At 40.2% G+C, this 16,580-nt stretch overlaps 2 non-coding genes across 2 annotated transcripts; both read right to left on the minus strand.

Annotated features, from left to right (window-relative positions):
• Window positions 1-8,165: 8,165 nt before the first annotated feature.
• LOC146912653 (small nucleolar RNA R71) lies at window positions 8,166-8,271 on the minus strand. Its single transcript, XR_015017243.1, has one exon. It is a non-coding gene; the product is annotated as a small nucleolar RNA R71 (small nucleolar RNA).
• A 7,934-nt stretch (window positions 8,272-16,205) lies between these two features.
• LOC146912654 (small nucleolar RNA R71) lies at window positions 16,206-16,311 on the minus strand. The gene has a single exon (XR_015017244.1). It is a non-coding gene; the product is annotated as a small nucleolar RNA R71 (small nucleolar RNA).
• Between the last annotated feature and the right edge of the window lie 269 nt (window positions 16,312-16,580).

Consider the following 16,580-nt stretch of genomic DNA (forward strand, 5'->3'; position numbering starts at 1 on the left):
TTGTCAAAAGCATTCTTCATCCGCACTTGATACAACTGTCCATGAGCCATAACATCCATACGTTTTTCTTCAATCAGATTCAATTGGTCATACCGACTTTGACACCATTCAGCCTCAGTTAATTTTGCTTCCATGATCACTCGGAGAGAGGGAATCTCCACTTCCAGAGGGAGATCTGCTTCCATGCCATACACAAGAGAGAAAGGAGTTGCCCCGGTTGAACTACGCACTGTAGTACGGTAACCATGCAAGGCAAAAGGTAGCATTTCATGCCAGTCTTTGTAAGTAGTGACCATCTTCTGAACATTCTTCTTGATGTTCTTGTTAGCGGCCTCAACTGCACCGTTCATCTGAGGTCTATAAGGAGAAGAGTTGTGATGTTCAATTTTGAATTCTTCACATAAATCTTGCATCATATTATTGTTCAGATTGGAACCATTGTCAGTGATGATCTTGTTGGGAACACCATATCGACAGATGATGTTATTCTTAATAAACTTGACAACCACTTGCTTGGTCACATTGGCATAAGAAGCAGCTTCAACCCACTTGGTGAAATAGTCAATTGCCACTAGAATGAAACGATGTCCATTGGAAGCTTTTGGTTCAATTCTTCCGATCATGTCAATGCCCCACATAGAGAAAGGCCATGGGGAAGATATAACATTGAGAGCATGTGGAGGCACATGAATCTTGTCAGCATAAATTTGACACTTGTGGCATCTTTTGGCATGTTTGTGGCAGTCACGCTCCATGGTTATCCAGTAATAGCCGGCTCTTAACAGTTTCCTTGACATGGTGTGGCCCGAAGCATGGGTCCCGAAAGTACCATCATGTACATCATGCATCAACTTCTCAGCTTCTTGTTTATCAACGCATCTCAACAAGACCATGTCATAGTTCCTCTTGTATAGGATTTCTCCGCCCAGAAGGAATTTGCTAGCCCATCGTCTCAATGTCTTTTTATCCCTGTTGGAAGCACCAGGGGGATATTCATGATTCTGCAAGAATTGTTTGATGTTGTAATACCAAGGCTTTTTATCATTCACATCTTCATCAGCTTGATCTGGCATATTTTCAATAGTAAACACATGAGCGGGTCAATCAAGACGCTGTACTTTGATCACATGCACGTCATTCCAGTGATTGACACGAAACATGGAAGACAAAGTAGCAAGAGCGTCAGCCATCTGGTTTTCATCCCGAGGGATGTGGTGCAGCTCAACCTTGGTAAAGTATGTCAACAGGCGTCTGGCATAGTCACGGTATGGGATCAGCTTCTCATGATGAGTCTCCCATTCACCTTTTATCTGATTAATAACAAGTGCAGAATCTCCATAGATGTCAAGGTGCTTAATCCTCAGATCAAGGGCTTCTTCAATGCCCAAGATACATGCTTCATATTTAGCTATGTTGTTCGTGCATTCAAAAGTTATTCGAGCGGTGAAAGGAATGTGGTGCCCCTGCGGAGTTACAATGATGGCTCCAATCCCTTTACCATAAGCATTAACAGCACCATCAAACACCAATCCCCATTTGCTATTGGGGTCCGGCCCTTCATTGATCAGTGGTTCTTCGCAGTCTTTTGCTTTCAGATACATAATCTCTTCATCTGGGAAATCAAACTTAATTGGCTGGTAATCATCAAGAGGTTGATAAGCAAGATGGTCAGCAAGGATGCTTCCTTTGATTGCTTTCTGAGCTTTGTACACAATATCATATTCAGACAACAACATTTGCCAACGCGCAATCTTTCCAGTAACAGCAGGCTTTTCAAAGATGTACTTGATTGGATCCATTCGGGATATCAACCAAGTTGTATAATTCACCATATAATGACGCAGGCGTTTGGCAGCCCAAGCTAAAGCACAACAAGTTTTTTCAAGCATCGTATACCGAGTCTCACAGTCGGTGAACTTCTTGCTCAGATAGTAGATAGCATGTTCTTTCTTACCAGTCTCATCCTGCTGACCGAAAACACAACCCACCGAATCATCTAGCACTGACAGATACATAATCAAAGGCCTTCCTTCCACTGGTGGGACAAGGATAGGTGGTTCCAACAGGTATTCTTTAATGCTATCAAAAGCTTCCTGGCATTCATCATTCCATACAACAGGCTGATTCTTTCTGAGCAACTTGAAAATTGGGCCACAGGTAGTAGTCATGTGAGATATGAATCTTGAAATGTAATTCAGACGTCCGAGGAAACCTCTGACTTGCTTTTCAGTTTGAGGGGCCGGCATCTCTCTGATGGCTCGGACTTTATCAGGATCAACTTCAATGCCTCTTTGACTGACAATGAAGCCAAGCAACTTCCCGGATCGTACACCGAATGTACACTTGTTAGGATTCAAACGCAGCTTGTACTTTCTCAATCTTTCAAACATCTTTTTCAAATACACAACATGCTGCTCCTCATCACTTGACTTCACAATCATATCATCAACATATACTTCAATCTCCTTGTGAATCATATCATGAAACAGAGTTGTCATACCTCTTTGGTAGGTAGCACCGGCATTTATCAAGCCAAACGGCATCACTTTATAACAGAATGTTCCCCACGGAGTGATGAAGGACGTCTTTTCTCTATCTTCAGGTGACATTCGTATCTGGTTATAGCCAGAGAAACCATCCATAAAGGAGAACACTTTGGATTGAGCAGTACTGCCAACAAGCACATCAATATGAGGCAGTGGAAAGTTATCTTTCGGACTGGCTTTATTCAAATCTCTGTAATCAACACACATTCGAACTTTCCCATCTTTCTTTGGTACTGGTACGATGTTGGCAATCCACTCAGGGTATTCAGCTGTCATGAGGAAACCCGCATCAATTTGCTTTTGCACCTCAGCCTTGATCTTAAGAGCCATGTCTGGACGAGACCTTCTCAATTTCTGTTTGACAGGAGGACATTCAGGCCTTGTCGGAATCCGGTGTTCCACAATCTTGGGATCTAGACCCGGCATATCTTCATAGGACCATGCAAAGACGTCTGGATAATCATGGAGAAGCTGAATAATCTTCTTTTTCACCTCTGGCTCTAATGCAGCACCAATCTTGATCTCTCGCTTGTTTTCTTCAGTACCCAGGTTGATGAGCTCAATCTCTTCCTGGTGAGGCTGAATGGCTATTCTTTCTTGCTCAAGCAGTCGAGTGATCTCATACGGTATCTCTTCATCATCCTCCTCATCTTCAGCTTCATATACAGGGAATTCAAAATTTGGAGGAACCATAGGGTCACTGTGTTCAATGGGTTTATTATGGTTCAATCTGCATAATATGATTGGGATGATTTTTAGAAAAATGTTTTTCATGCAGATTTTTGAAATTAATAAGAAAATACAGATGTCTTGGTTTTTTCTGGCATTACCATTATTTCCAAGAAAAAGGCACTAAAAAGTAAAAGAAACAAAGAGTCGCGAGGAAAACGACAACTTTTATTGATAACGGCAATGCCGAAACAAACATGCCCTTACAATGATATCACTTTCGCCTTGGGCAGAGCGAAAGGATTGTTATTTTGAAAACAAAGAAAAACATGAGCAACAAGACACATTACATGGAAGCATGCATGACTAAAGGAACATCAATGGCTTCCCAATTTCTCACAGTGCCTCCTGGTACAACAAATGTAGGCACATAACTACTCTCAGCAGCATCTTCAGCAATAGCATTGATAAACCCAGCACTGTAGAAAGTTCCTGTTGAAATACCAGAAGTTGGGGAGAATCCAAGGCCCTCTTTACGCTTGTTTTCCAAAATCTGAATCACTTTGCCCCAGCCAGCAGCTTGCCCTTCTTGGACAGCCTTCTGGGCGTCTTTCAATGAGGCCATAGCAGTACCAGCTCTTCGAGACTCCGCACCTTCAACAGTCAAGCCTTGAAGTGACGTCCCTTCAGCGGACCCTGCTTCAACACAAGAGAAAGATGACACTTGGCTAACCAGATATGCTTCTTCACCATGCACAGTGACAATCTTACCGTTCTTCACAAATTTGAGCTTTTGATGCAAAGTAGAAGTGACTGCTCCAGCGTCATGAATCCACGGTCTTCCGAGGAGACAACTGTAAGAGGCATTGATATCCATGACTTGGAAAGTAATTTGAAATGTCTCAGGGCCAATGGTGATTGGTAGATCTACTTCCCCAAGAACATCTTTGCGAGATCCGTCAAACGCTTTAACCAGATAACTACTTCCCCTTAGAGAGATTCCATGATGGCTCAATTGTCGCAGTGTAGACTCAGGCATTACATTCAAGGATGATCCAGTGTCCACCAACACATTGGATATCATGTCAGACTTGCAGTATACCGAGATATGTAGAGCCAAGTTGTGGTGTTTCCCTGCTTCGGGGAGTTCATCGTCACCAAACCCCAAGTTGTTGCAGGCAGTAATATTACTCACTATCCCATTAAACTGATCCACAGAGACTTCATGATCAACATAAGCCTGCTCTAGTACTTTCATTAACACTTTCCTGTGAGCCTCTGAGCTCAGGAGCAAAGACAAGATGGATATTTTTTACGGAGTTTGCAGCAGCTGGTCAACAATCTTATAGTCACTCTTTTCAATAAGCCTCAGAATTTCGTCCAGATTAGACTCTTTAATGGGCTGGCCCGAGGGGCTGGCATTCTCTTCCTTAAGGTTAGCCATGTTTCTTCTCTTGCACAATCTTGTCTGATAAACTCTATCTGGTTGATGAATCTTGCGAGCACGAGCCACCTTTCAGACTGCGGCAGAAGAATCAGGAGACAATGAGCACGGGAAGCCATTTGTGACCGATGAATGATGCATATGATGCATGATATGCAAATGCGAAAAGACTCTTTTTTGTCAGAGGACTTTGTCAAAGTGGTTGTGAACATCACGGAGAAACACGGTTTTATTTGAAGATTTTGAGCAAAACTAGAAGTTTAGTTGAGATGGTATCACTTGGTGTTCACATCCGTGATGTTCAAAAGATGACTTGTCTAAGTCCTCCGATAAATGCATGAAAAAAAGTTTATGCATGTATGCATGTATGCATGGATGCATGATTATGTTCAAGTACGGAGAAAACATGGTGGGTTGAGATTCAAAGTCAAGGAGTCATGGGTGGACACGGTGTCCGGTGAAACTAGGGCTTTGGATAATATTAACCGGGTTCTAAAAAGTTCCCAAGTTGCAACCTCTCCGACGTATATCATGGTGCCACGAGACAACACTCGCTCCAAGATTATCCGCGGAAGGTCTAACTTGAGTGTAGTATCGCGTGACGACTAAAACTCGAGACAACACTCGATTTAGCCTCCGCACTACGTCCTAGAAAATGGCCATGGATGGGTTCGGTTATCTACGGTTCATAGCGTCATAGAACAATTAGAAGTAAAGTGCCTAAACGCGACAACACGCGCCGACAACATCACCCCCAAAATGCCTCAGCTATGTGGGATTGATCGCATAATCCAAAACACGAGGCAACCCCCGGAATGAATTTTCGATTATATCCCTCCTAAATCCTAAGTTCACTCAGCCCGGGTGCAGGGCTTTTGATATTCTCACGCCACACGTTTGCAAGAATTTAAACATTTATTCACATAGGAAAGCAAGTAAAAGAAACAAGTAAAAAATACAAGCGCAAGCGTGGAAATAAAGACTAGGCGTAACTCTCGAATCTCCCCAGCGGAGTCGCCAGCTGTTTTATCTTGGTTTTTCGGGTGTCAAACATTGATTACGTTCGAACCTTTTTAACCGGTGATATCTCATTTTTTCTTGGGAAGGGAAAAAATAAGCAAAACCCTTGAGAATCGAGGTCCGGGAGTTGTTTTCGCTACGGGAATGTGTTAGGCACCCATAACGACTATAGTATCCTATAGGAACCGTCTATAATTTCTACGCGCGCGCTTTATTTTTAAATGCTATTTGAAAAGTGTTATTTACACCTAATGGTTTCTAAGTGAAGAATTGGAGGGAGAAGAATGTGTTTGAATTTTTATTTTAGTTGAATTGAAGGAATTTTATTCCTTGCCTACGTACCCGTTTAAGGGATCAAATCCACCGTAGTTCTCTTCCAAAAATGTTTTTGTTTTTGTTGGTTGATTTTAAGTTTGAAAATGGATTTTGAAGAATAGAGATTGAGAGGCCTCAAGGGCATGAGAATTAAGAAAAAGTGAGGTTTGATTAGTTATTTGCAAAGTGTGGTCTAAGCATGGTTACTTTTCATTGAAATTTGATTAAGAAAATGAAAGGGAAAATTACAATGGGATTTTGATCCCAAGGTTTATTTAGAAAATGGTTTGAGTGATTTTGTTCATATTTTTTTGGAAAATTGATTTTTCTAAGTGATGACATCCTGTCATTACGTAATATTAGGGACTTATTGTGACATTTTGATAGAGTTCTCATGCAATTTATACTGTTCTGGAGTGCAAAAAGCTTAAAATTTGAAGTCTGTTCTAAGGAAATCGCGCCACGCCAATTTCAAGCCGTGCTGCGATTTTTGAAGCAAAATTACACACTTCCTGTAAAGAGGAAATCGCGGCACGCCATTATACAAGGCGCGGCGCGATTTTGATGGGTCAGGCCCATGACTTCTATAAATACTGCACTCAATCTGAAGAACAAGGGTTACGATTTTGGAGAGCAAAGTGAGATTTTGAGACATCGGAGACGGCTAGAAGGGCGATTTCTTCATCCTTTTACCAATTCATGTATGTTTTAATTATTTCATTGATTATGCTATTTGTAAACTCGATTATGAGTAGCTAAATCTCTCAGAGATTAGGTCAGAGATGAATCTATGTAACCCTAATTGATACATGTTGCTGTGAAACTCTATTACTTATTAATGATATTCTAGTTTTCATTCAATTCAATTGTTCTTAATGCTTTTTATATCCTGATCAAATATAAACATGATTTTGTGAGAACGAATGACTACTGACCATAGCTTTCGACTTAGACCTAATTGAATTGTTCTAATAAACATGGTTAGTCTAGGAATGGATAATCGTTTGTTAGTGATATTAGGTTAACGTGCTTAAACCTTTGATGATTATTAGACCACCTAAGGAATTAGGGGCTGTAGTTTAAAAAGAGGGTCCTAACTCAAGGGATTGATTAGGGCTAATTTGTTAACTATCGTGAAACTAGAGAATCATTAGTAATAATAGATGCAGTAACCAATTGGGGGAAACATAGAGGATTCGAAGACCTGATCTCATCTCTCTCCATATTTTCTTAATCAAATCTATTCTCTTTTATTTGATTTCATAACATCAAACCAAATCTTCTGCCTAGTGGCAAAACAAAATAAACTTTATACATCCTAATTATATAACAAAGTTGAATTATTGAAGTTAAAAACAGTCCTCGTGGGATCGATATTTTTACTACTTCGATAGTATTTGGTGCACTTGCCAAACGTCTATCAAGTTTTTGGCGCCGTTGCCGGGGACTGTTGAATTATTTCAACAAGGCAATTACGTTATAATTTAGGGTTTTTGCAATTTAATTTTCTGTTTTTAATTTTTATTTTTCTGTTTTCATATTCATTTGATTACTTTGCGTTGTGCAGTGCTACTAAGGTATTTTGCTGTTTATGCGAGGTAAACAGAGCTCAGACGACTTAGAGTACGATCTGGAAATTGAAAGGACTGCTAGAGCACTTCGGAAAGCTGTTCGATCGCAAAGGTTAGCTCAGTCCGTTCCACCGGGTGTTCGAGAACAAATACCGGAGCCACTCTCAACTGAATCTGAAACGATCTCTTCTCCTAAATCTGCAACTATGGAAGGAGAAGGTGTTGTACCACCGAGGCCTAAGCTAGGAGACTACAGGTTAGCCACTCATCGCGGTCAACTGACCCACACTTTTCAACCAGCTAACCCCGTAGCTTTCGACATCAAGACAACTGTCCTCAACGGTTTGAGGGACAAGCAATTCGATGGGACTGAAGCTATGAGTCCTCATGAACACTTGAGCCGCTTTGCTGAAACTTGCGAGTTTTGTGTGCAACCAGCCACCGTGACTGAAGCACAGAAGAAGCTAAGGCTGTTTCCTTTCACCTTGACGGGAAGAGCAAAAGATTGGTTGCTAACAATACCAAACGGGACTGTCCAAACATGGGAAGAGTTAGAGCTGAAGTTCTTGGAGAAATATTTCCCTATGTCTAAATATTGGGAAAAGAAGATGGAGATCTCTAACTTCAAGCAAGGAGAAGGTGAATCATTGTATGATGCTTGGGAGCGATTCAATTTGCTTCTTAAGAGATGCCCTAATCATGAGTTCACTGAGAAACAATACCTCCAAATCTTCACTGAGGGGGTAACACCAAACACTAGAATGTTCTTAGATGCTTCCGCGGGAGGTAGTCTCAAGAGCAAAACTGATCATGAAGTTCAAGCTCTAATTGAAAACATGGCTGGCAATGAGTATCGTGATCAAGCTAAAAAGAAAGAAAGAGGAGTGTTTGGGGTGAGTGAACAAACTGCTATTCTTGCTAACCAAGCAGCTATGAACAAACAAATCGAAGCTCTAACTAAGGAGTTTCAAGGCTTCACTTTGGCTCATAAGCAACAACAAGTGGCTGCAATCAAATGTGACCTATGCGGTGAAGAACATCCAAACGGTGAGTGTGTTCCAGAAGGATCAAGTGAAGAAGCTAACTTCATGGGAGGTTATCAAAGGCAGAATCAATACTACAATTCAGGCATCAATAAGCATCCCAATCTAAGCTACTCAAATAACAATGCTTTGAACTCTCAGATGCTCACTCCTTCTCAACAACAACAAAGGAAGCCATCAGCTCTTGAGGAAACTATGATGAACTTCATGAAGATGACACAAGGTAACTTTGAAGAGATGAAGAAAAGTCAAGAAGCTGAAAGAAAGAACAATGAAGCTTCTAGGAAGATGCTTAAAACTCAACTGGGGCAATTGGCTAAGCAGTTGGCTGAACAAAACAAGGGCGGATTCTCAGGTAACACTAAAGACAACCCTAAGAATGAGTCTTGTAATGCTATTGAATTGAGGAGTAAAAAGGTTTTGACACCTTTAGTTCCAAAAGCTCCAAAGAAGGTTGATGAAGTAGTTGAGGTGGAGGAGAATGATGTAGTTGAAAAAAAATGATGAGGATGTAGTTGAAAAAGAAAGGAAGAAAAAAATAGAGGGAGAAAAAAGTGAGAAGTTAATTGATGAAGATTCAATCTTGAGGAAGACGAAGAGTCAAATATTGAAAGATGGAGACAAACCACAGGTTATTCCATCATATGTGAAGCTTCCATACCCTCACCTTTCGAAGAAGAAAGAAAAGGATGAAGGTCAATTCAAGAAGTTCATGCAACTTTTCTCACAACTTCAGGTGAACATTCCTTTCGGCGAAGCTCTTGATCAAATGCCGTTATATGCTAAGTTCATGAAAGACTTGTTGACTAAACGAAGGAAGCCTAAGGATGATGAGAATATTGCACTTTCTGAAAATTGTAGTGCTATTCTTCAAAAGAAGCTGCCACCTAAGCTGAAGGATCCTGGTGCTTTTACTATCCCTTGTTCAATTGGACCGGTAGACATTGGAAGAGCTTTATGTGATTTGGGAGCAAGTATCAACCTGATGCCTCTTTCAATGATGAAGAAGCTTAAGTGCGGGGAACCAAAACCAACAAGAATGACCATTACTTTAGCTGATCGGTCAATCTCTTATCCTTTCGGTATAATTGAAGATGTGCTAGTCAAGGTTAATGACTTGGTATTTCCGGCAGATTTTGTGATCTTAGATATGGCTGAAGATGAGGACATGCCACTCATTCTAGGAAGACCTTTCCTTGCAACTGGCCGTGCTTTGATTGACATTGAGAAATGAGAGCTAATGTTGAGATTCCATAAGGAGCAAGTAGTGTTTAATATATTTGAGGCCATGAAGCACAAAGATGAAAATCCCAAGTGTTACCGGATTGACATTGTTGAAGAAATAGTTAAAGATGACTCTTGTGAACATCAACCAACACACCCTCTTGAACGTACAATTGTGAATTCTATAGCAAAAGGTGAAGATGATGAAGATCTTGAAGTAAGTGATTGTGTGAAGCAACTAGCAGCAAGCAAGCAAGAGTTGGGACCGGTAAAAATAGAAGAATTAATGGGTAAGCACTCTATGGATGCTCCTATTTTGAGTGGAGAAGGAGAGAAAAATCCAGAATTAAAAGAACTCCCTTCTCACTTGAAATATGTTTTTCTCACTAAGGATGCCTCTAAACCAGTAATTATCAGCAATACCTTGACACCTTTGGAAGAAGAAAAATTAATGAGGGTTTTGAGAGACAATCAAGGAGCTTTGGGGTGGAACATTTCTGATTTGAAGGGTATTAGTCCAGCTTATTGCATGCATAAAATACACATGGAGGCTGAATACAAACCGGTAGTTCAACCTCAAAGGAGACTTAACCCAACAATGAAGGAAGTGGTGAAGAAAGAGGTGCTGAAGTTACTAGATGCAGGTATGATCTACCCTATCTCAGATAGCTCATGGGTAAGTCCAGTTCATGTGGTACCCAAGAAAGGAGGAATGACGGTGGTAGCAAATGAAAAAAATGAATTGATACCTACCCGCACCGTCACTGGTTGGAGAATGTGTATAGACTACCGGAGGTTGAATACCGCAACAAGAAAGGACCACTTTCCATTACCATTCATGGATCAAATGATTGAGAGATTGGCTGGCCAAGCCTTTTATTGCTTCTTGGATGGGTATTCGGGGTATAATCAAATTGCAGTGGCTCCGGAGGATCAAGAAAAGACTGCCTTCACTTGTCCATTTGGAGTGTTTGCTTATCGAAGGATGCCCTTTGGGCTGTGTAATGCGCCGGCAACCTTTCAAAGGTGCATGCTTTCCATCTTCTCTGATATGATAGAGAAGAACATTGAGGTATTTATGGACGACTTTTCTGTTTTTGGTAAGTCTTTTGATCAATGCTTGTTCCATTTAAATGCTGTACTTAAAAGATGCACCGAAACTAACCTTGTTTTGAATTGGGAAAAATGTCATTTTATGGTAACTGAAGGTATAGTTTTGGGGCATAAAATAAGTGCTAAAGGCATTGAGGTAGACCAAGCCAAGATAGAGGTTATAGAGAAACTTCCTCCACCCATCAATGTTAAAGGAGTGAGGAGTTTCTTGGGGCATGCCGGTTTCTATCGGCGGTTCATAAAAGACTTTTCTAAAATTTCCAAACCCCTCTGTAACCTCTTAGTCAAAGAAAATGAGTTTAATTTTGATTCTGAATGTCTAAATGCTTTTTCTTTGATTAAAAACAAGTTGGTGACTGCACCAATAATCATTGCACCCGATTGGGATTTACCTTTTGAACTTATGTGTGATGCAAGTGATTATGCTGTTGGTGCAGTCCTAGGCCAACGCAAGAACAAATTTTTTCATGCAATTTACTATGCAAGCATGGTTTTAAATGAAAATCAAGTTAACTATTCCACAACTGAAAAGGAATTGCTTGCGGTAATCTTTGCATTGGAAAAATTTCGTTCTTATCTAATAGGCTCCAAAGTCATTGTTTTTACAGATCATGTAGCTCTCAAATATCTCTTAACTAAAGGGGATTCAAAGCCTCGATTGTTGAGGTGGATCCTATTATTGCAAGAATTTGATCTTGAAATTCGTGACAAGAAGGGAGTCGAGAACGTGGTAGCTGACCACCTCTCAAGGCTGGAGAATGATGAGGTGACAAAGAAGGAGAAGGCCATTAAGGCCGAGTTCCCCGATGAACAGCTGTTTGCTATTGGAGAAAGACCTTGGTTTGCTGACATGGCGAACTTTAAGGCCGACAACATAATTCCTGATGATCTGACCTACCCTCAGAGGAAAAAGTTCTTCAAAGATGCAAACCACTACTTGTGGGATGACCCGTATCTGTTTAAGGTAGGTACTGACGGTTTGATTAGACGTTGTGTTGCAGGTGCGGAAGCACATAGTATCATGTGGCACTGCCATAGCTCAGCTTATGGAGGCCACCACAGTGGAGAAAGAACAGCTGCAAAAATTTTGCAAAGTGGATTCTGGTGGCCCACCCTTTTCAAAGATTACCACAACTTTGTCACAAGATGTGACAGATGCCAAAGGACAGGTAACATATCAAAGAGGAATGAAATGCCCCTAAAAGGAATCATTGAAGTTGAACCATTTGATTGTTGGGGTATTGATTTTATGGGACCATTCCCTTCCTCTTACTCTTATCTCCATATTCTAGTCTGTGTTGATTATGTCACAAAGTGGGTTGAAGCGATACCATGTGTTGCTAATGATGCCAAAACGGTTGTCAACTTCCTTCAAAAGAATAATTTCACTAGGTTTGGAACCCCTAGAGTATTGATCAGTGATGGGGGGAAGCATTTTTGCAATAATTTTCTTGAAAATGTGCTCAAAAAGTATAACATTAAGCACAAAGTTGCAACTCCCTATCACCCACAAACTAGTGGTCAAGCAGAGGTTTCAAACCGACAGCTGAAACAGATTCTGGAGAAGACAGTTGCGTCAAATAGGAAAGATTGGTCTAGGAAATTAGATGACGCACTGTGGGCATATAGGACAGCCTTTAAGACCCATCTTGGGTTCTCACCCTATCAGTTAGTCTATGGGAAGGCATGTCATCTTCCAGTCGAGCTAGAACATAAAGCTTATTGGGCCATTAAGGCCTTAAATTTTGATCAAATAGCCGCTGGTAAGAAAAGAATTTTGAAACTTAATGAACTTGAGGAGATGAGGCTTAGAGCGTATGAAAATGCGCTCATCTATAAAGCCAGGACAAAAAGGTATCATGACAAAAACTTAGTGTCTAGGGATATTAACTGTGGACAACTAGTTTTGTTGTATAATTCCAGGTTGAAGCTGTTTCCTGGGAAGCTCAAGTCAAAATGGTCTGGACCATTCTTGGTCAAAAGTGTGTCACCATATGGAGCTGTTGAACTAGTGACACCTGAAGGAGATCGAAGTTTCAAAGTAAATGGACAAAGAGTTAAACCATACCTAGGTGGCGACCTACCAAAAGGAAGGGTGGCACTCATTCTGAAGGACCTCTGAGGATCCGTATCAGTCAAGCTAGTGACGGTAAAGAAGCGCTGAGTGGGAGGCAACCCACTAGATTTACTTTGTTTTCAATTTATTTTCTTTATTTTCTTTTTAATGTCGAAGTCCATTGAACTTATTTCCCTATTGTAATTGCTCCTGCACTTGTTTATTATTAATGAATTTGTTTTGTTTCATGTGACTTATTCCAGTTTAGTAATAGTTGTTTGATGAAACGTTATTCCAAAAGTTCTAAAGGAGGGGTGACTTGATTCAAAGGCGAAGTGTACGGCGTTGCTAGGTAGTCACATACTCCCAGAAATCTCAGCCATAAGGTTCATTGCCAAATCTTGTTTTTCAATTTACTTATATTTAGATTAGTTTTCCATGCAACTACATTTCTAGAACTTGCATTGTTTCTCTATTATTGATTGGTCTTTGTCAATTACACACTGAGGCAAAAGTGCTTGGTCCTGTGAGCCTTTTTGAAGCCTACCCTGTTTTAATTTGTTGAATTTATCCTTTCTTAACCAATTGTGAGCCGGTAGGATTAGAACTTTTTGTTCGGTGACAAACTACATTACAAGCCTAGAGACTTTTAAGACTTGTCCCTTAATATATTTTCTGAGTTAAGGCATTGTAGAATGTTGCTAAAGATTAAGTTTGGGGTTGCTATTGGAATTTGCAACCAACTAAGTTTGGGGTGGGGGTACTAGAGAATTAGAGAACAAAAATGAAAAGAAATATGAAATTGTCAAAATACACACAAAAATGGTGTATCAAAAAAAAAAAAATTGAATGATGAAAAAGGGACAAAACATTTAAAATCCGAGTAACTTCAAACTCGATTGTCCCTAAATGTTAAAAATGTTCTCTAGTACCTTTGCATTGATTGTATTTCCACAAGGTGAATGATTGAAGGATTGAATTTTGTGCTTTAACTTCCGTAGGAATGCCTAACTCAAATTTTGTGTAGCCTACTTATCCAAATGTATCCCACCTTTCACCTAAGCCCCGTTATAACCCTAAAGACCTCAAAAGTGTGTAATGATATTGACTTTGATTGATATTTAGAAACTTTTCAAGCGTATGGTAATATGTAGACCTGCATGTCGACTGGTAGAACCCTGTTTCAATTTGATGCGAGGAGTTGTGAATTGGTGGATGCGAACAAGTCAAACTAGATCATCTTTAGCTAGAAGGAGAATGAACTTTTGGGTACTATCGTTTTGTCAGGTAACTGTTATTTTACTGTCATTTGTCACTGTTGCAAGCAAATTCCTTGAGGACAAGGAATGGTTTAAGTTTGGGGTTGTGATGACATCCTGTCATTACGTAATATTAGGGACTTATTGTGACATTTTGATAGAGTTCTCATGCAATTTATACTGTTCTGGAGTGCAAAAAGCTTAAAATTTGAAGTCTGTTCGAAGGAAATCGCGCCACGCCAATTTCAAGCCGTGCTGCGATTTTTGAAGCAAAATTACACACTTCCTGTAAAGAGGAAATCGCGGCACGCCATTATACAAGGCGCGGCGCGATTTTGATGGGTCAGGCCCATGACTTCTATAAATACTGCACTCAATCTGAAGAACAAGGGTTACGATTTTGGAGAGCAAAGTGCGATTTTGAGACATCGGAGACGGCTAGAAGGGCGATTTCTTCATCCTTTTACCAATTCATGTATGTTTTAATTATTTCATTGATTATGCTATTTGTAAACTCGATTATGAGTAGCTAAATCTCTCAGAGATTAGGTCAGAGATGAATCTATGTAACCCTAATTGATACATGTTGCTGTGAAACTCTATTACTTATTAATGATATTCTAGTTTTCATTCAATTCAATTGTTCTTAATGCTTTTTATATCCTGATCAAATATAAACATGATTTTGTGAGAACGAATGACTACTGACCATAGCTTTCGACTTAGACCTAATTGAATTGTTCTAATAAACATGGTTAGTCTAGGAATGGATAATCGTTTGTTAGTGATATTAGGTTAACGTGCTTAAACCTTTGATGATTATTAGACCACCTAAGGAATTAGGGGCTGTAGTTTAAAAAGAGGGTCCTAACTCAAGGGATTGATTAGGGCTAATTTGTTAACTATCGTGAAACTAGAGAATCATTAGTAATAATAGATGCAGTAACCAATTGGGGGAAACATAGAGGATTCGAAGACCTGATCTCATCTCTCTCCATATTTTCTTAATCAAATCTATTCTCTTTTATTTGATTTCATAACATCAAACCAAATCTTCTGCCTAGTGGCAAAACAAAATAAACTTTATACATCCTAATTATATAACAAAGTTGAATTATTGAAGTTAAAAACAGTCCTCGTGGGATCGATATTTTTACTACTTCGATAGTATTTGGTGCACTTGCCAAACGTCTATCAAGTTTTTGGCGCCGTTGCCGGGGACTGTTGAATTATTTCAACAAGGCAATTACGTTATAATTTAGGGTTTTTGCAATTTAATTTTCTGTTTTTAATTTTTATTTTTCTGTTTTCATATTCATTTGATTACTTTGCGTTGTGCAGTGCTACTAAGGTATTTTGCTGTTTATGCGAGGTAAACAGAGCTCAGACGACTTAGAGTACGATCTGGAAATTGAAAGGACTGCTAGAGCACTTCGGAAAGCTGTTCGATCGCAAAGGTTAGCTCAGTCCGTTCCACCGGGTGTTCGAGAACAAATACCGGAGCCACTCTCAACTGAATCTGAAACGATCTCTTCTCCTAAATCTGCAACTATGGAAGGAGAAGGTGTTGTACCACCGAGGCCTAAGCTAGGAGACTACAGGTTAGCCACTCATCGCGGTCAACTGACCCACACTTTTCAACCAGCTAACCCCGTAGCTTTCGACATCAAGACAACTGTCCTCAACGGTTTGAGGGACAAGCAATTCGATGGGACTGAAGCTATGAGTCCTCATGAACACTTGAGCCGCTTTGCTGAAACTTGCGAGTTTTGTGTGCAACCAGCCACCGTGACTGAAGCACAGAAGAAGCTAAGGCTGTTTCCTTTCACCTTGACGGGAAGAGCAAAAGATTGGTTGCTAACAATACCAAACGGGACTGTCCAAACATGGGAAGAGTTAGAGCTGAAGTTCTTGGAGAAATATTTCCCTATGTCTAAATATTGGGAAAAGAAGATGGAGATCTCTAACTTCAAGCAAGGAGAAGGTGAATCATTGTATGATGCTTGGGAGCGATTCAATTTGCTTCTTAAGAGATGCCCTAATCATGAGTTCACTGAGAAACAATACCTCCAAATCTTCACTGAGGGGGTAACACCAAACACTAGAATGTTCTTAGATGCTTCCGCGGGAGGTAGTCTCAAGAGCAAAACTGATCATGAAGTTCAAGCTCTAATTGAAAACATGGCTGGCAATGAGTATCGTGATCAAGCTAAAAAGAAAGAAAGAGGAGTGTTTGGGGTGAGTGAACAAACTGCTATTCTTGCTAACCAAGCAGCTATGAACAAACAAATCGAAGCTCTAACTAAGGAGTTTCAAGGCT

Source organism: Medicago sativa, chromosome 6 (genome assembly GCF_051527215.1).
Source record: "Medicago sativa cultivar Bolivia chromosome 6, Bolivia_mono, whole genome shotgun sequence".
Taxonomy (NCBI): domain Eukaryota; kingdom Viridiplantae; phylum Streptophyta; class Magnoliopsida; order Fabales; family Fabaceae; genus Medicago; species Medicago sativa.